Raw genomic sequence first — 20700 nt, 5'->3', positions numbered from 1 at the left:
TCTCCAGGCAAGAACACTGGAGTGGGTTGCCATTTCCTTCTCCAGTGCATGAAAGTGAAAAGTGAAAGTGAAGTTGCTCAGCTGTGTCCGACTCTTAGCGACCCCATGGACTGTTTTGTTCTTTCAATTTAATTAATTAATTTTTATTTTTCTAAATAGCTTATTTACATTAACTCTTGAGTATAGTCTGGAGAAGACTCCTGAGAGTCCCTTCGATTGCAAGGAGATCAAACCAGTCAATCCTAAAGGACTTTAGAAGGACTGATACTGAAGCTGGACCTCCGATACTTTGGCCACCTGATGCAAAGGGCCGACTCATTGGGAAAGATCCTGATTCTGGGTAAGATCAAAGACAAAAGGAGAAGGGGGCGGGAGATGATGAGATGGTTATATGGACATGAGTTTGAGCAAACTCCGGGAGGTAGTGAAGAACAGAGGAGACTATCATGTTACAGTCCATGAGGTCATGAAGAGTCACAACTTTAGCGACAACAGCAATAGTTTTGAAGGCTCTGTTCTTAGGTGTTTGTAATTGTTGTTTCATGGGACTTTGTAGCTTTTTTTTTTTTCAAAGCTATGACTCTAATTGACAGAACCCTGCATCAACTCAGGAACTTCCAAATCATGTGACCACCCTGGGTGAGCAAAGGGGCAGATTGTGAAGTAGGTCAGTGTATGTCACTTCTATCTTCCCCTATGAAAGGGTGTTGGAATCCTTTAAGTCTGGAGTCAAATCAGTCTTACCACTTTGGATCAACCACAAAGCCTACCTGATGCTTAGATTCTTAAACTGAGAAATAGAAAGCATAATAGTGCTAATCTCACAGGATGATAATGAAAGCCAAATGAGACAATGCATTTATTCTTTCTTAAGACTGGTCCCACAATGGTGATGCTTCCAAAACAATAATGCAAGCACATCTTTCTAATCACTATTCAAATATCACCATTCCCAAAGTCCCACCCACGACTGTACCTCTCTCTTTGTAAAATTTTTATGGGGGTTATAGTTTCTTTCCAATGCTGTGTTAGTTTCTGCTGTACAGCAAAGTGAATCAGCTATACACATACCTATATCCCCTCTTTTTTTAAAATTTCCTTCCCATTCAGGTCACCACAGAGTACTGAGTGGAGTTACCTGAGCTATAGAGTAGGTTCTCACTAGTTATATATTTTAGACATAGCAGTGTATATATGTCCATCCCAATCTCCCAGTTCATCCCATCCACCTCCTTCCTGCCTTTGTGTCCAATCACTTGTTCTCCTTCTCTGTGTCTCTATTTTTGCTTTGGAAATAGTTTCGTCTGTATCATTTTTCAGGGCTTCCCTTGTGGCTCAGCTGGTAAAGAATCCACCTGCAATGTGGGAGACCTGGGTTTGATCCCTGGGTTGGGAAGATCCTCTGGAGAAGGGAAAGGCTACCCACTCCAGTATTCTGGCCTGGAGAATTCCATGGACTGTATAGTCCACGGGGTCGCAAAGAGTTGGACACGACTGAGCAATTCACACTTTCACTTGCAGGTACTGTCTTTCTAGATTCCCACTAGACAAATGCTTTATCCCATTCCTAGGCAATGGCACCCCCCTCCAGTACTCTTGCCTGGAAAATCCCATGGGCGGATTTTCCCATGCCCGCCTTGGTCTGCCAGTAATACAGCTCATTTATGAAGGTAATTAAGTTAATATACACTTTTTCAAAATTTGAATGAAATTATCTCATGGTTGTTTATATCCATACATACCAGAAATGATGACATGGGAGGAAAGTTGCCTTTGTGTAATCCTTTTAGTCTAATGTGCTAGTGTTGGGTCTGGGAGAAATTAACAGCCTTGTGCTAGGGAAGAACATTACATATGGTATCTCTTTTATCCTCATTACACTCCTAAGAGGTTGATACCATTAGTCACATCTTATAAATGATTCAGTGGGGCTCCAAAAGGTTGAGTGATCTGCTCAGTTTCACAGCTTTTGGTTTTAATTGGGAGACCATAGATCCTGGCGTGTCTGTGACAGTCCCAGTTTATAGCTATTATCCAGGGTAATTACTGAGTGTGTTACAATTTCCTCTTTTACTTTTAAACTATTTTTTCTTTTTTGGCCACACCGCCTGATATGCAGGATTCTAGTTCCCGAACCAGGGACTGAACCCATGTGGAACCCCAACCACTGGACAATGAGGGATGTCCCCACAACATAATTAAAATGATCTTACATTGGTAGATTTTTCTATTATTTATAATTTTAACCAACATAATGACTATTATAAATACTATGATAAACAACTTTGTGCTCAGTTGTGTCCGACTTTTTGCAGCTCCATAGACCGTAGCCTGCGAAGGTTCTGTGTCTATAGAATTCTCCAGGCAAGAATACTGAAGTGGGGTGCCATTTCCTCCTCCAGGGATCTTCCCGACCCAGGAACTGAACCCATGTCTCTTACATCTCATTGGCAGGCAGGTAAAGTGGTGCTTTACCACTAGCACCTCCTGGGAAGTCCCTATAAACAACTTTGCATATACGAATTTTTTCACTTGCCTGAAGACTTCCACAGGATGGACCATTCAGAATTACTAAGTCAAAACACCATGAAATACCTTTTCAAGAAGCCAGTAGCACTGTCTTCTCCCACAAGCAGCATATAAGTTTCTGTTTCTCTAGCCTTCTGATACTAGAAATTAGTCTTTTAATCTCTACCAACCTGATAAGCCAAAAAAGAAAATGTATCTAATGTTCTGGTGAGCTTTTGATGAGTAGACAAGGATGGACATGGTGGCTTCTTGTTGAATGCTTGGCTATCACATAGCACAGGAAACTTCTTTCCTATTTTACTCGAACACAGGATTGCAAGGCCCTGAGACCTGGCATAACGGGCAACAGCCCTCACTTCTTCTCTCCAGTTGATTAACTGACCTCCTACGTCAGTGGAGTAAATTCTCCTCCTGGCCTGCTTCAGTGACAGCCCATTACTCACGCAGCACGTAAGACCAATATTTCAGCCATCTGCCCAATACCAGCTCCTGGGTAGGCATAACAACTTGTCTTCAGTTGGTTATTTTCAACGCTGGCTGCACATTGGATTCACCTGGGCAGTTTTTTTAATCTTTAAATCTTTCTTTCTTTTATGAGTAGAAAATATATGACACACAAGCAAAAAGGAAAAAAAAAATGGAAAGGGATATTCAGTTTAAAATCTCCCTCTGTGGCCCTGGACCAGCCAATTCTCCTTCCTGGAAGCAAACGATGTCATCAATTTCTCTTGGGTCTTTCCAGAGATATGGGTAGATTTTTAAGATGTGCCCTTTCTGGGACCTCACACCTAGACCTTCCGTAGCACAATTTCCAGGATAGAGAATCTACAAACTTGGATTTTATTTTAAAGCCCATAGTACCATTGAATTATAGTCAGGGGTTAAAAAAAATACATTACTATGTCACTCATTCATTCATCATTCATTCCTTCATCCAGTCAACATATATTTATTGAGCTTGGGTTTTTTTCTTTTTCCTTTGGTTGTGCTGTTTTGGCATGTGGGATCTTGATTCCCCAATCAGGGATTAAACCCATGCCGTCTGCAGTGGAAGCATAGAGTATTAACCACTAGACCACTGGAGAAGTGCCTGAACTTGGGTTTTATATGCCAGACATTGTGCTCAGTACCGGAGATCGTCACAAGCCAGTCACTACTCTCATGGAGCTTAGATTGCAGTGTGGAGGGAAAGCAGAAAAACTGTAATAATCAGAAAGTGAGAAGTTTCAGGACAAAACTAGAGCAGGATGATGGAAAGTCTTTCAATTGTGTTTATCTCAACTTTAGCCTTCTCCTTCGTCCCCTTCCAGACTTTCTTAGCCCTCCCACTGAAAGGTATGTGGAAGAGAGAGAGAAAATGAGACAAATTTTGTCAGGCAGTTGGATTACCTCACTCCAAGGGTCCAAATTTAGAATGAATTTTAAGCTCAGGCCCAAAGTCATTCAGGTGATATTCATGTCTCTTTATCAGTACAGGCCATTTGGGTTCTTCATAATGGCTTAGACATAATTCTGAGAAATGTCAATTTGCTCATTACTCAAACAGAAAGTCTAATTTCTACTTTCTTTCCTGTAATCTAGTAAAACATACACTAAAGCATCATGAGGGCCCCTGAATACCTAGCTGACAGCTGAGAACTGGGGGGGGGGGGGTATCACCAAAGTCTTCCAAAGAGAAAGGGGCTGGGAGTCCCCTTGCCACTGACACTCACAATGTTCAGTCCAGTTCAATGAAATACTTTTATTGACACGTTCCAGGCACTGCAGGCAGTACCATTTTTATCCTACTTAAAAATGAGGAGGAAACTCAGACTCAGAGAGGTTAAGTAAGTTATCCAAGTTACCCAGAGTTCAGACCTAGGTTTATTGACACCAGAAGTTGGTCACCCTCCAAAGTCTGCCTCAAATTTTGAATGAGATAATCCATGCATTGTGCTTATGGTAACATCTGGTAAATGGTTAAGTCCTATTCCATTCTAAGAAAGCTGCCTTCTCATTGCTGTTGTTCTTCATCAGTTAGACTCTAAGATCTGGCAGCTAAAGGCTCATGACCAAGAATTTTTGGAACCCAACTGGCGAGAAAGAGTTAGGTAGGGAAGTGTGAAACAACACAGCACAGGAAGTCAGGGGTGGGGGGTTTGGAGCAGCCTGCCTGCTGCAAGCTGGGGTTGGGAGGGCCCCTCCTGCTCCCCGTGGGCCACACTAGGAGAAGTTCCTGATCCAGCGTGCATTGTTGGTGCCTCAGCAGCTACCTCATCTTCTCCTCCCTTTGACCTGGAAGCACTGGAGGAGGTATTCCCATTTGTATTTCCAGTGCCTAGGCTAGGGTCCAGCACATCATAGTACCCAAATGCTGAATGAATGAAGAAATGACTGAACAAGGCTTGCCCCACCTCTCAAGCTTCCTCTTCCCCAACGGTGGACACAGTCACTCTTCATTTTGCATTTTTCCCTGCAGATGCTGTATTGGACCCTCTAGGTGTATTTTTCTCTTAATTCTCACACCAATCATTAGATAAGAGGTAGTCACTCCACTTTACACCTGTGAACAGTAAAGTTAGAGTAAATTTAGGTGGTGGTCATGTGGTTTGGGGGCTTCCCAGGTGGCGCTAGTGGTAAAGAATGCATGGTGGGTTCGATCCCTGGGTCTGGAAGATCCCCTGAAGAAGTGAATGGCAACCCACTCCAGTATTCTGGCCTGGAGAATCCCATGGACAAAGGAGCCTGGCAGGAGTCCATGGGATCACAAAGAGTCAGACATGACTAAGCGACTTAGCACAACCCAGCCCAACACACGGTTTGGAAGCAACTGTGGTGTAGGCAGCCCCCATACTGCTCTTTCCCCTTCTTTCTCCATCAGCCTGCTCTAAGACCCCAGAAAGCCTTCCCCCCATTCCATTCCCCATCTTCAGTTCCTTATCACCATTTGAGTTGCTGGTTTAGAACAGTTTCTTTGGGAGAGAGCTACTGTTGAGGATCTTAATTCCTAACAACACAGATTCAGAGCCAGCCATGTTGACATGACTGTGCACGTCTGCGGGATTGCTCAGGCGCCATCTCTGACTGCATTGCTTCTCAGACTTTAATGTGCAGACCAATCACCTGGGGATAGTGTTGAAACATAGATTCTGGTGCTTCCATCCGGAGTGGTGTCCCAGATTCTGCGTTTACAGCAAGCTCCAGGTGATGCTGAAATTGCTAATCTGCGTGCCACACTTGAGTCATGGTGAGGCATGAATTCTCATTAGGCCCTGACTCAGGAACAAGTTTGTTATGTTCTTTGTTATGAGTTGAATTGTGTCTTCAAAAAAAAAAAAAAAAAGATACATTGACATCCGAAAACTACAATACCTCAGAATGAGCTGAGATGAAATCACACTGGAATAGGTTGGGCCCTTAATGTAATATGACTGGTGTCCTTCAGAAAACAGAAAACAGCCCTGTGAAGACAGATACATAGGGAGAAGGCCATGTAAGATGAGGGTGGTAATTGCAACTACAAGCCAAGGAAGGCTAAGGAGCCAGCAGCCACGAGAGAGGTAGGGGACAGGTTCTCCAGAACCCTTAGAAGGAACCAGTCCTGCCAAAGTCCTGATCCTGGACTTCTAGCCTCTAGAGCTGTGAGAGAAAAAAATTCTATTGTTTTAAGCTACCCAATCTGTGGTGCTTGTTATAGCAGCCACAGGAAGCTAATACAATCACAAACCCTGAGAAAATAAAAATTAGCTCAGAATAAGAAAGTAAAAAATTTGCCTGGCTGTTCATCAGACTAGACAGAAATAAGATAAAAAAGACAGATCATATAGATCAAATAATAAGATAACAGACACAGAAGAAATCAACTCCTGAGTGACTGTGCTTCCCAGTGGGGCTAGTGGTAAAGAACCCACCTGCCAGTGCAGGAGATGAAGAGGCGTGGGTTCAATCCCTGGGTTAGGAAGATCCCCTGGAGGAGGAAATGGCAACCCACTCTACTTGCCTGGAGAATCCCATGGACAGAGGAGCCTGGTGGGCTTCAGTCCATGGAGTCACAAAGAGTCAGACATGGCTGAAGCGACTTAGCACACACACATGCATGCTGAGTGACTAGGTGACAATATTTCCGCTCAGAACAGGCTGCTGCTGAGATAACCCTCAAAGTGTCATAACATCCCCCTTCTCTGTGATGGCTTACATTCTTACCCTGAACTACAAAATCACTGACTATCAGAAACTTGATTGTTTGAAGTTATATTAGCGAGAATGTAATGCCCCACCCTTGCCTAGAGAATCTAAATCACTTTGACCCTGAGAAAGAGACTTCATTTCCAGTCCAGGTACAGAGTATCTGATGAGGTTTTCTAGACACCAGTCCATGCCTAGTGGACTTTGTTGAGAAAGTGTCCTCATCCGCTTTGCATCCAGAACTGATGTTGACCCTACATCCACAGAGCTGGTTTACTTTGAGCTTTGTTTCATATACAGTTGACCCTTGAACCACATCAGAACTAAGGATGCCAACCCCATACAGTCAACACTACATAGGTTTAACCTTAGTCACTCTGCTGTATTCACAGTTCCACATTCATGGATTCAGTCAACCACTGATCTTATAGAACTGATCTTATAGAATTTATTTAAGAAACTCACATTTAAGTGAACCCTCAAAGTTTAAACCCATGTTGTTCAAGGGTCAGCTGTAAGTTTTACCTACACTCCACACTTCCTCCAATCCTACAATATCTCTATCCTTTCTTTGTTTGGCAAGAAACGCCATGGGCCCTGTGGTGTGTGATCTGCCTCATCCCAATGGGCCAGTTAACATTGACTGTGTCAGACAATAGGGTTGCCTCAGTGGTCTTGGACTGACTGGGCTGGGATACCCCTAGTTTGATTTCCAGGGCTTATTACACAGTAAAGGACCCTTACAGTTGAGAATATTCAGGTCTTCATTGAACTTCAATGTTGTCATCTCTAAAATGGAACACTTGGAATTCCCTGGTGTTCCACTGTTTAACACTCCTAGCTTTCACTGCCAAGGGCCTGGGTTCAATCACTGGTCAGGGAACTAAGATCCTGCAAGCCACATGACTAGGTCAAATAAAATAGAGTAAAATGAAATAAAATTGAACACTGTGCTCATTCCTCTCATTAGAGAGTGTCCATAACAAAGAAAATATAAGGTGTGACAAAGGCATCAACTCGGTGAATGCTGATTGAATAATCTTGCAAAAGATACATGGTGGGACTTCCCTTGCGATCCAGTGGTTAAGACTCGGCTTTGCAATGCAGAGGGCGAGAATTCAATCCCTGGTCAGGGACCTAAGATCCCGTATCAGTTCAGTTCAGTAGCTCAGTTGTGTCTGACTCTTTGCGACCCCATGAATCGCAGCACGCCAGGCCTCCCTGTCCATCACCAACTCCCGGAGTTCACTCAGACTCACGTCCATCGAGTCCGTGATGCCATCCAGCCATCTCATCCTCTGTCGTCCCCTTCTCCTCCTGCCCCCAATCCCTCCCAGCATCAAAGTCTTTTCCAATGAGTCAACTCTTCGCATGAGGTGGCCAAAGTACTGGAGTTTGAGCTTTAGCATCATTCCTTCCAAAGAAATCCCAGGGCTGATCTCCTTCAGAATGGACTGGTTGGATCTCCTTGCAGTCCAAGGGACTCTCAAGAGTCTTCTCCAACACCACAGTTCAAAAGCATCAATTCTTTGGCGCTCAGCCTTCCTCACAGTCCAACTCTCACATCCATACATGACTACTGGAAAAACCATAGCCTTGACTAGACGGACCTTAGTCAGCAAAGTAATGTCTCTGCTTTTCAATATGCTATCTAGGTTGGTCATAACTTTCCTTCCAAGGAGTAAGCGTCTTTTAATTTCATGGCTGCAGTCACCATCTGCAGATCCCATATACCTCAGCGCCAAAAAACCAAAGCATAAAACAGAAGCGATATTGTAACAAATTCAATAAGACTTTAAAAATGATCTTCATCTAAAAAACTTTTTAAAAATGCATGCAACAGACAAGTACCTGAATATTTTTGCTACCGAATGTCTACTTGACATTCATAGCAGTTACTTGTTGATGGCAAAAAGCAATGGAGTGTTTGTTCTCAAGGAACTTAGGACTTCACAGCACTGTTACAATGAAATTAGGCTAAATTGGTAACCAAAAGGACATTTCCTTATACCCATAAGAAAACTAAGATCTAAATTGAAGTTACAGCAGAGGGAAATAGACCCATTATTTTGTAACAACTTTAGATGGAATATAAACTGTAAAACTGTTGAGTTACTATGTTGTACACCTGAAAGTAATATGATATTGTAAATCAACCATGCTTCAATAGAAAATAAGAAATTAAGAGGCAGTTCATTCTGTTTTAAATGCTGCTTGGGCAGAATACTGCTTCCGTATTGGTGTTGTTCTGACTTTGCGACCCCGTGCACTATAGCCCACCAGGCTCCACTGCCCATGGGATTTCCCAAGCAAGAAATCTGGAGTGAGTTGCCATTTCCTATCCCAGAGGATCTCCCTGACCCAGGCACTGAAGGGATCGAACCCATGTCTCCTGCATTAGCAGGCAGATTCTTTACCACTGAGCCACCAGGGAAGCTTCCATATTATTCCTTATGTAGCTCTCCTTCTCACTTGGTCTCTTTGACAAATGATCCCTCCATTTTTTCCTGAATTAAAATGATCCCATCTTAGGATCTTCATGTGCTACTTCTTAGTGGAAAGTGTGTCTAGAGGAGGGAATGGGCTTGGGAGTCGGTAGGAGGCCTGGATTGGAAGGTCAGCTCCAGCCCCTATTAGCTAAGCCACCTGAAGTCCTCTGAGCTTCAGTGATCATCTCTGCAACATGTGTACAGCAGCAGTTCCTACATTATAGGGCTATTATGAGGATACCATTTATTTTGCAAAGCCCTTAGAGCAGTGGTCTCTCCTGAATAAACATTTAGGTTGGCCATCCTCCAAGGTCTCCAGGAGCAAATACTTGGTTGAAACCTGACTTTCTCTGTTTTTTTCGTTTTATCTACCCTTTAACTTCATTTACTGAGATCTATCTCTCTCTCCAGGGGCCAATGTTTCCTTGTTCAACTTATAAGCAAACCAACCCCAGGAAGAGAAGAGAAAACTAATCCGCAATAGAGTGTGGTTGACAGAAAGTATCCTTTCCTTTGACCGCTTCTTGAAGGATTTGTAGTTTCATAAGCTCTGAGCCTGAGATTTCTCTAAATCCTGACTAATACACCCCGTGGGTCAACCAAACCAAGACCTCAATAGGAAGCTTTTAAAAATAAGAGACTGGTCCTATTGGCGGGGTATAGCGGGCAATGGCAGAAGCGGAAGGAAGTCCCAGTGCTCATGTGTCTGCTCCTCGTCTCTGCCCGTGGTTTATGGCAACGTGTCTTTGTAGCCCAGGAACGAGCAAAATGTCTGTGGCTAGTGGCAGAGGCACTTTAGTGGCTCTGATGGACTAGTGCTGGACTGGACTGAGTGTCTCCAGTTAAAGCCAGAGCCCCCAGGTTGTCTGAAGTTGTTATCTCAACAGGAAAACAATAGGTCAACTGCAGATTGTCTGCCTCTTCTCCCGGCTCATCCCCTTAGAATCCGGTGGGGAGCTTTGAAAATCCTAATGTCCAGACAACACTCCAGACTTATTACTTTAAATGTTCCAGGGGTAGAAACCATGCATCAATATTATGGCAGATTCAGATTCAATAGATCTGCGCTGAGGTCTGAGATTCTGCATTTCTGACAAACTCTCAGTTGATATCCACACTGCTGGTCACAGGATTAGAATTTGGTTAGCAAAGTCTCAGGCTGTCTTTTCTCCCATCCCTCCTAGCCATCAAAATTAGTGCTTGATGCTCATTGGTCTATTTCCCCCAAGGTTGTAGCATCAGAAGCAAAGGCTCTCTTCTGGTTAGTTTATTTACTTCTGGGACCTGGTCTGAGGAAAGAGAACTTATTATTATTGATTCACTGCATTATCTTGTTTAAGGAGAAGATACTTAGAAAAATGGGAGTTTAAAACATTCTTGCAGTCAGATCTTTCTGATCAATTCAATACTGTCATCCTCTTGCTTCTCGTCAGAGGGCTTTCAGCTTTAAACAGGTTCACACCACTTCTCTTTTCCTCCAACTCCTAGTTCCAATAATATTTTTAACAGCATCAAGAGTGAGGCAGAATCATGAAGTGAACCTGAACTTGGAATTGGGAAACCCAAGAACTTGAGCAAGTCACATGTGTTCGCCGAGCCTGTTTTCTCTTCTGAAAAAGGACCACGTGGTGATGATAACAGCTGCCATCGTGTGCTAAGTGTTAGACTTACATCAAAATATCTCCCTCAATCCTCACTCACAGCCCATCTACCAATGGACGTCTTGGGGCCCAAAGAGGCTAAGAAACCAGCTTAAGGTCACAGGGCTGATAAGCAATAGAACCTGGATTTATATCCACGACTGGTTCTTCCACTGTCTCACTGCTACCTGCCCAAGAGGGTGGTGAGGTGACAAATGAAGTCAGACATGTGAGCCCTTCGTATGTGGAGGTGTTTTCTCAATTTTTGAGAGCTGAAGTTTATAGCCTGAAAACCTGCCTTTCAGTCCTGACTCTGCCATTCACTTACTGTACAGACTTAGACAAGTGATGTATTCTCTCTGAGTTTCTTTCTTTGTCCGTGAAATGACTCCAGTATTGACCGCTGACTTGTCTACCTCTCACGGTGAGTGAAAATTACAATAACAACAGCAACAAAGCTAACATCTCTGCGATGTTGAATATGCCTCAGGCACTGTTGGAAGTGCTTTTCAGAAATGTGAGCTAATGTTTGTGAACATAATTTTAAAATTATGAAGGTTTTTTATTTTTTAAATTAACCTGAAGTTTTTCTGGTCACACTGAAATGTCATAGCTGTTGCTGAGCTGCTCTGTTTCCCCTCCCCTGCCCCCAGGGGTTATATTCACAGTAGACAAATCTTCAAGTGAAAACTCAGGTTTGGGACTTCCCTGGTGGTCTAGCGCTTACGACCGTATGCTTCCAACGCAGGAGACACAGGTTCAGTCCCTGGTTGGGGAACTGAGATCCCACATGCCACGCTGTGTGGCGGAAAAAAAAAAGGAAGGAAGAAAGAAAAAACAAACTCATTTTTTACTCCAGTAATAGCTTCTCCAGCCAGCAGCAAGGACTCCAGAGAGAGAATGTGAGGAACAGTGTAAGTAGAAACTCAGGGTGTTTATTCCTTCTCTCAGTAACTCATCACGGAGGCCTAGTCCCTCGTCAATGCTCGGGCTCACAGGCTTGACATTTTGCCTATGATGATATTCAGTAAAGCATGGCAGAATGCAGCACCAGTCCTCCAGGAGATTTTGTCTCCCGTCCTGAGAACAAACAGAAGGACCCAAGTCCCGGGAGGCACTCTCTCAGTGTCCTGTAGCTTCCCAGGGAGGCATCACAAACACTGCCACTCCTTCCCTGCCACCCAGCCCAGCTCCCTTTTCTCATTCCACTTCCAACACCCAACATTTCTGTCCTGCCTCACAGTGCCTGAGAATCAGAGAGATGTGTCTCTTCCATTCCCCGGACGTGGAAACCTGGCCCTCGTGTGCATCACTTTCTTTCTGGAGAAATCAGCTTGGGAGACGGACAACAATGGTCTTTCCTTATTAGAGAATCCCTACCTCGTACATCCTCGCCTCATGCAAATTCTTTCCCTCCACAGTCTCTCCTCATCTTCAACTTCCAAGTTTTTGTCATACTTGGATGCCAGCCACATTGTTATTTACTCAATAGCTTTCTTTAAATCTAGTCACTTTTTAACTTAAGTTCATTTCAAAAGGAAACTGTATGTAATTATCATATATGGAAAACTACTATTGGGAAGAACTTTCTCTGTTATTGTAATTCTTGCAACAACCGAGGGTTGCTCAAAATGATGACAATGAAAACAGAGCAATCTAATCAGATTCTAACTAAATAGTATTGCTTGCTGAAGACACTGCTAAGGACTGCTTTCTCCTGATATAATTGGAAAAGCTGAAAGAAAATTGAAAGGAGAATTGTTCCCTCACTCTGAGCTGATGCAGTTTCATGACTTGCCTTGAAATCATCAATGAACAGAACCAGGAGTATACATCCTCTACCACAGAAACACTAGTTAAAGGGCTGGAAGTCCTTCTACTCTTCAAAGGATTGACCATAAGTACTGGAGGGCCCTCAGAGAACACCCTCAAGCCCGTCCATCTCCCCCTGCCAACATCCCACCCTCCTCCCCAACCCTTTGATCAGAATGTGAACAGTCTTTCCAATAACTCTGTCATTGATTATTGCCACATTTGTGGTCCAAGAGGCTGTGGCCAACAGTAGTTATCCGACCATCCTCTGGTTAAATGACCCAAGAAAAAGATGATTTCTGTCAAATGGCCTGACCCTCTCCGTTTGCAGACATATGTGTTGCCCGTCTTGGATTCAGTCTTTCGGGGGTTCTCTCCAGACTGTTGCTGTAACAAGAGTGAGGTGTGTTCCCTCCGAGAGATGCCCCTTCTCTAGACAGGTCTGGGGTGGTGAGATTCTGACAGCTCTGATCTGTCTTGGGCACATGTGTTTGAACACACTTTCTACCACTGAAGTAGCAAGTCACCGAGTGCTCAGGTGTGGCTGTAACACACGGCAAGGACCATGGTGCACTCCCAGCCTACCGCCTCTTATGTCCATCACCTGGAATTCATGTAGCCTGGATAAAAGGCAGCCTCCGTTCTCCCAGGCCAGATCACCAGGTCCTCACAGGACTTGGAGCAAATGTTTCAGTGTAATGAAAGCTTGTCCTGTCTGGCCTCATCCTTTATGTGTATATTAATATTTTCCTATGGTCACAACTCAGAAGGTTGGTATCATGGGTCTTTGTCAAATACCATCATCTCATCTGGGTAATACCAACATATGTAGAGAAAAAAATATTCAGCAGGCAGCACACAAAATGTTACTTGTGTAGATTTTTTGGATGGCAGGAGATCTTAGTTTTTACATTTAAATGAAGCATTTTATAAATATTTCAATTCCTTGAGTGGTTTTCATTTTCTCTTTCACTGATCTGTATTTTCCAATTTTAGTGTCATAGCTCTACTGAATAATTTGAAGTTGCAAAAATTTTTTCTAGTGACAAAGTACTATACTAGCAAGCATAGGCTAATCATACATTGAAAAATAAAAATATATTCTTGGTCCAAAAATGTCAAACTTTGGTGAGACTCTGCAATTGTAACTCCACTTTTATTGCTTCCTATTGTACATTATTATCTTATAGGTTTAGATAGGTTCATTTTAAAAATCCCATCTTAATAAATTTTAAAAACTAAAAAAATTTAAAATCCTATCTTAACTATTAAAATCTAACTCTTTTATCTTAGAACTCTTTTTCTATATAAAGAAACTCTTTTTCTTTTTCTATATTCTTTTTACATCATTATCACTAAGTGAGAAGGCCTTTTACAATTTGACTGAGGCCATGACAGAGAAGAATCTGGAGACAAGTGAAGTATTTTCTGTTATTAGTTGGTGCGTGCCAGCTCAGTTGTTCCAACTCTTTTGCAACCCCACGTACTGTAGCCCTGCCAGGCTTCTTTGCCCATGGGATTCTCCAGGCAAGAACACTGGAGTGAGTTGCCATTTCCTTTTCCAGGGGCTCTTTCTAACCCAGGGATCGAACCTGCGTCTCCTGCCTTGGCAGGTGAGTTCTTTACCAGCTGAGCCACCTCGGAAAAACCTTATTTGTTGAAGGCAGTGAAATAATCTCATAGTTAATGGATTTCTGAACTAATATAGCAAACTCCAGGAGACAGTGAAGGACAGGGAAGCTTGGAGTGCTGCAGCCCATGGGGTCACAAAGAACTGGACACGACTTAGCGACAACTGAATAGCAATAACAAGCTTTCAGAAGGTCCTGAGCCAGGAGACGTAGCAGTTTACTTTCCTATTAACTGTGGAGTTTTCCGGGTAGGATGCTGGCTGACTGAGGCATAGTTTTGATAATTAAAATATTTTTCTCTCCCTCTTTTCCTTCCTCCTTAAAAAAAGACCAAGCACCGAAGATGTGGACAAAGCACTGTGCTCTGGGACAGGTCTCATGGGCGCTATTGAATCAGCCATTGCTCTTGGGACAGGGCCTTCCAACCAGCCAAGGAATCCCACTTTCAAGACAGATTGTGCTGCATTTCCTTTTGTTATCCCTGCTGCACCAACCTGGACGCACCCCCAACCAGCACTCAGAATGCCAAGAATAATTTCACATTTTCTTCACTTCTTTCAGCTCACTCTTCCCTACAGCAAAACGCCGGCAGCACTCCTGGCGCGAGTCCCCTCTTTTGTCCCACCGTGTCAGCCAAGGCATGGAGAGGTCCCGCCTTGCTTCTCTGAACTGGGGAGCCAGCTTTGATTCCTCTTCCCCTCCATGTCTAATCCTCGAACAAGTCCTGGCGCGTCCAACCCTGACATTCCCTCAAACACTTCTCCTGCTCACGGGCCAGGTCAGGGTGGGCCACCAGCATCTCAACCTCATCTACTGTCACGCCCCCACCCCCAAATGGTCTCCGTGCTCCCAGCCAGCACACTTCTGAGCCTCTGTTCTTTCTGCCTGTTATCAACCTCCCTTCTCAGCCTGCAGCACTTAAGCCCATACTTTACTCCACCCTATTCCCCCTTATTCAAAAATCCTACCAAAGTGCATAAATATTTTTTTGTGACTGTGTGTTTAATAACTACCTGAATCAGAAAAAAGCATTTGCCGGATTGCCACCGTAGCAAAGTGCTTTGCATTGTTCTGTTTTACTTATTTGCTCTGTGACTTTGAGCAACTTATTTAGCCTCTCTCTTTAGCTATAGAATATGGTGAGGGAGCCCTACCTTACAGGTTATTTGGAGAATTAAGTGAGATGGTTTGCAAAGCGTCTAGAATAGTGTTTGCCTTATCATTGATTTTTTTGAAATTTAAATTTATTTATTTTAATTGGAGGCTAATTACTTTACAATATTGTATTGCTTTTGCCATACATCAACATGAATCCGCCACGGGTATACATATGTTCCCAATCCTGAGCCTCCCTCCCACCTCCCTCCCCATATTTAATGCCAGTTCCCTTGCCTTTCTACCTGGGAGTGGGGAGGAGGTGTGTGTTAGTCAGGACCCTTGATTATAAGTGACAGAAACCAAATTTGAGCTGAAACCCAAAAGGGAAGTGATTATCTGGTGTTTCTAAACCCCTGGAGAAATAGGACGAAAGCTGAAACCAGGGACTCAAACATGCTCAGCTACCCACCTCTCTCTCTCATTCTCTCCCTCTGTGTGTGTGTGTGTGTGTGTGTGTGTGTGTGTGTGTGTGTGTATCTTCTCTCAGCTTTTCCCTATCACTTTTATTCTAACTGCCAGCCTTTCTGAAGCAGGAAACTTGTCTCTGCAGCCCAAGACCACTCCCCTCCCCCATCATAGCTTCACTTCCAGACAGAAAAGGAGCTTCTTTCTCTGAGCTCCAGTTAGAAAACTGCCAGGGAAGGACTCTGATCGTCCTGACCCGAGTCACGTGTGCATCTCCCCCGACCATCACTAAGGCTAGAGAGATGGAAACATACACTCTTATTCACACTATGACAGAATGGGGGACAATACCCCTCAAAGAAGGAGGATGCAACGCCAAGGAGGAGCAGAAGAGTTCCAGGCAGACAGAACAACGGGTGGCCTCCATGGGAAGCACGATAGAATGCCAAGCAGTGTATGTCACGGCACAGCGATCATTACAACTGCCTATCCAAGCTACGTATGTGTCTGTCTCCCTCGTTAAATTCTGACTTCCTGGAAACAGGATGTCTTAATTATGATGGTTTCCCTGCACCTAGCACCGTCAGGTATACATGAGGCAATGAAGAAGGGCTTTTACCTGAATATATGAATGTGCAGGGTAAGGATCAGGGCTTTCTTTCATCCCTGGTGGTATTTCTCAGCTGCAAACTGCTTCTGTGACCCTAGTCTGAGGAGACAGTTACATAATGGCCCTCAAAGCATCTTTAAGAAATCTGGCTTCTCTCGTTAGTTATTTACATCTTAGAATGCTCTTGCTGAGACTCACCCATTCTCCTTTGCCTTGCTTGGCTTCTTCTGTGAGTTTCCATGTTCCTATTTATAAATCTCACTTGAGCCCAGTTCTTTGGAGCCTATTTCTCCTCCCCACCTCCCTCCCACCCTTCCTCCTAGGGGCAGAACGCTCTGGTTAACCTGAAATGGCTTTCAGAGGAGGTACAGCTGTTCATACCAGTGTGTGTGCCACCATCCAGCTCCCTGACTTGATTTCCTGTTTAGCCCCTGCCTCAGGGACAGAAGGGTCGCTGAGCACAGCTTCTCCATTTCATGCATGGAAAAGTCAAGAGGCTGTGAGGGGAAGACACTGGGCCACGGTCCCAGAGTTCCAGATGAACTCAGTTCTGGGCTTTGCAAGTCCTAAGCCCTAGCCATGGCGAAGCCTGGGACCCCTGTTCTCAGCCCCTAAAGATGAAGCCAGCCACCATGGGCGGGAGCACTCAGGCCCTGAGTGGGATGCTGGGACTCTGCAATGACTCAGAGTAATTCCTGCCCTTGCAAGGCTCACGTCCACAGCAGGCAACAGCAAAGAAAAACTATTACTACAATGGAGTGTGACGTACCAAAGTCTCAGGCCATGAGTTGTACAACAGAGAAGAGATCATAAATGGCATTTTCACCTGGAAAGACCTTGATCTGACTCTGGAGAACCCTCCAGGGCTCATTTACCAAATACCAGCACACAGAATCAAAGAAAAATCCTTTCTGTATTTACAGTCAGAGCAATTTAAATCTGGAGGAATTGTGATAGAAATCTGCTCCCAAATCCTGAGTTCACAAGGGAACAAACCAGATGTGCAATTATACAATTAAATCATTGCCATGGTGTGCAAATTGCTACCAAGCAGGTTATCTTAATAATGCATATCATTTTCTGCTGGGAAAAGGAGAGAAATTAAACATTTACCCATGAGGCCCTGAGCTACACATACCATTGTCACGTTTAATTCTCCCAATAATAACGGGAGAATTAATTATTCCACTTGCAAAGGAGGAAACAGAAGCCCAGAGATGTTAAGTGACTTGCCCAAGGTCACACAGCTGGTAAACAATGGGTTAGAGATTTGAAAACTCGGGCTTATCTCCAAAGCCTCTTCTTGTGAATGGAAAAGCATAGAATTAATGTTAAAAACCTGGATCCTCTTCTTGAATCCAGCGCTGACAAGTTATGTGAACTGGGGGAGGTCCTTCCATTTCATTGGAACTTAGATTTCTGTTCCGTAAATGAAGAGAACTGAGCTGGGTCAGCGATGCCAATGTGTGATCCACAAATGGGCACCATCCCATCCTCTGTCCCAGACAGCAGTGACTATCGACCAGGGCACCATTTTCCCCTGGGCTCAAACTGAATGCAGAGTGTCATTCAGTGACCCTCCTTCAGTCACGATCAACATGAAATACCATTAATTTGCCACCCTTAGACCTTATGATGGAGAAGGAAATGGCAGCCCACTCCAGTGTTCTTGCCTGGAGAATCCCAGGGACGGGGAAGCCTGATGGGCTGCCGTCTACGGGGTCACACAGAGTCGGACACGACTGAAGCGACTTAGCGGCAGCAGCAGCAGCACACCTTATGAACTCTCAGATCTCTTTCAACTCTATTTAGTTCGCGCAAACTCTGGTCTTGGATTTTGTCATTTCTCTGCAGCGCTGAAATAAAAATGGGAACAGCTTATCTGTGATTCTGCAGAATGGAATTCTGCCAGATGCAGAGCCTGACCGTTCTGGCTGATGGCAGGACTGTGTCCAGGACTTCAGAGGGGCCTGCCGTAACTCTCGTTTCTCACGATGGAAATCTTTCCCAGTGCCTGACATTTACTGGAATGTCACAAAATTCTCTCGTGAAATGAATCTCTATTGCTGAAATGGCTTAATGTCTATAATAAGGCAGCCAAAGTATATGGAAAAATACCATAGTCTTCATACACTGATTGATGTACAGGCCAGAGTGATGGGGTTGGGGGGTCATGGGCTTAGAGTTATCTTTATGGAAGAGACCCAGAAGTGCCAAGCTATGTCAGTGGTTGAGCCTGGGACAGGAGGTGACAGAGGAATGGAAAATCAGAGCAAGGTTGACATCTGACACTGAGTTGACAAGTGCCATCAAATGCCATTCACGGGGAACATAAGCAGATCCAGGGGAACTGAGTGACCTGGCAGAATCACCAAGCTGCCTCCATCCAAACCTCATCAGTGTTCTTTCACACAGCAGGCCCAAGTCATCCTGTCCTACCAACAGCCACCATGGGAAAAAAGTGTGGTCCTTCAAGGGCTCTGTTTGAGTCCAGTGTCTGGTTACCCCAGGTTGTCAGTGATTGCCCGAGGCCCTGTCTCTGCTCCAGGAGGAGAGTCAGCCCAACTGGGAAGAAAACCCTGCCTGGTTCCTGGAGGGTGACATGCTGCAGGCAGGAACAGCCCTGCTGCTGCTGCTAAGTCGCTTCAGTCGTGTCCAGCTCCGTGCGACCCCATAGACGGCAGCCCACCAGGCTCCCCCATCCCTGGGATTCTCCAGGCAAGAACACTGGAGTGGGTTGCCAGTTCCTTTTCCAATGCATGAAAGTGAAAAGTGAAAGTGAAGTCGCTCAGTCGTGTCTGACCCTTAGCGACCCCATGGAGCAGCCTACCAGGCTCCTCCATCCATGGGATTTTCCAGGCAAGAGTAATGGAGTGGGGTGCCATTGCCTTCTCTGGGAACAGCCCTAAAGGTGTGTAAACAAGGAACCCACATCCTGAGGGACCTCAGGTCCCCTGCCCTGCCTGACTCCAGACAGGGCTGTGTTTCAAAGGTTATTTCCTACCCCACTCTCAATTCAGGCTGCTCAACAGTGGTATTTAGTAGCAGAGCCCATGAAGATTCATTAGGTGACTCAGAGAAGACAAACAAATCAGCGAAAACTCTCCATGAAAGAGAAATTCACTGGAAACGTCCAGGTCTGTCTGCCCTGTTTCTTTAGCTCAGCGATGCTCCAACTGTGGTCCTCAACTTGTAGCATCAGTATCTTTTGGCCACCACACCACTTCAGGAATGTGCATTTACTATCCTTCCAAGTTATTAGTGAGAAGAGCAAAAGCACCGGAACTTGTTAGAAATGCAAATTTTCTGACCCCTCCCCAGATCTCCTGAAACAGAAGGGCTGGGGTGGGGCCCAGCCATGTGTCCTAGCCAGGCTTCAAGGTGGTTCTGAGAACCACGTCTGCAGTCTGCGGCTGGACAAGCTGACCCTCGGGGGCGGGGGGAGTTCCTCCTTGTTTGCCTTCTGCCCAAATCCACTTTGTCATGGAAACCTCCCATCTGGGCTAGAGACTCTGCCACAGGAGCAAAAGGGTCTGGCCTCAGGACTTCGTCATCACCAGTATTCTAAGGGCAAGTCCCTGTGACCTGGGGCACAGTCCTGGGCTTGAAGTGATACATAAAACTGGCACTTAGGACGGGGGATGGCATGGACTGAAGGAAAATGAAAAATAAGCCTCTCTTCACTCCTTAATGTTCTGCTTCTAGAATCCTGTAATTACACTAAAGTGGTGAGCACTTTACACGTATCAGCTCCCAGCAATTGTGGAGGGAATGTGGCTTTATCTGACAAAAGAAGATGCTGAGGCACCATGAGATTAGGCTTCGTGTTGGAAGGTATTCAGCTCTTTGGAAGTATTAGAGCTGGGACCTGGCCCCACATCTATCTGGCTCTAAGACTTGGTCATAAGTGGCCTTAATCCAATAACCACTGTCCCTCATGACTTCCCAACATGGTGGGTCATCATGGTTTGACTGAGACCAGGACCGCACACTGTGGCGCATGGCAGATGTTTAATGGATGGTAGCTCTCTCCGGAGCCTTTTCATACACTCATCCTCTGCTGCCTGGTCCTCAAGAGGGTGCCCTGAATTACACTGATTCTCACTGTTATTGTTATTGTGTGTGACTTCCCTGTTGGCGCAGACAGTAAAGCGTCTGTCTACAATGTGGGAGACCCAGGTTCAATCCCTGGGCCAGGAAGATCTGGAGAAGGCAATGGCAACCCACTCCAGTATTTTGCCTGGAAAATCCCACAGACAGAG

At 44.8% G+C, this 20700-nt stretch overlaps 1 long non-coding RNA gene across 4 annotated transcripts in view; it reads right to left on the bottom strand.

Moving 5' to 3' along the window:
• Positions 1 to 16659, bottom strand: part of LOC120878931 — an 87018-nt gene extending 70359 nt beyond the window's left edge. For all 4 annotated transcript variants that reach the window (XR_005724667.1, XR_005724668.1, XR_005724669.1 and 1 more), the window contains exon 1: positions 16448 to 16659. This is a non-coding gene — a long non-coding RNA (uncharacterized LOC120878931). The remainder of the gene's footprint in view (positions 1 to 16447) is intronic.
• Positions 16660 to 20700: the final 4041 nt, after the last annotated feature.

This window comes from Oryx dammah, unplaced genomic scaffold (genome assembly GCF_014754425.2).
Source record: "Oryx dammah isolate SB20612 unplaced genomic scaffold, SCBI_Odam_1.1 HiC_scaffold_19, whole genome shotgun sequence".
In the NCBI taxonomy this organism is placed as follows: domain Eukaryota; kingdom Metazoa; phylum Chordata; class Mammalia; order Artiodactyla; family Bovidae; genus Oryx; species Oryx dammah.
This window is presented reverse-complemented; position numbering and strand designations above follow the sequence as displayed.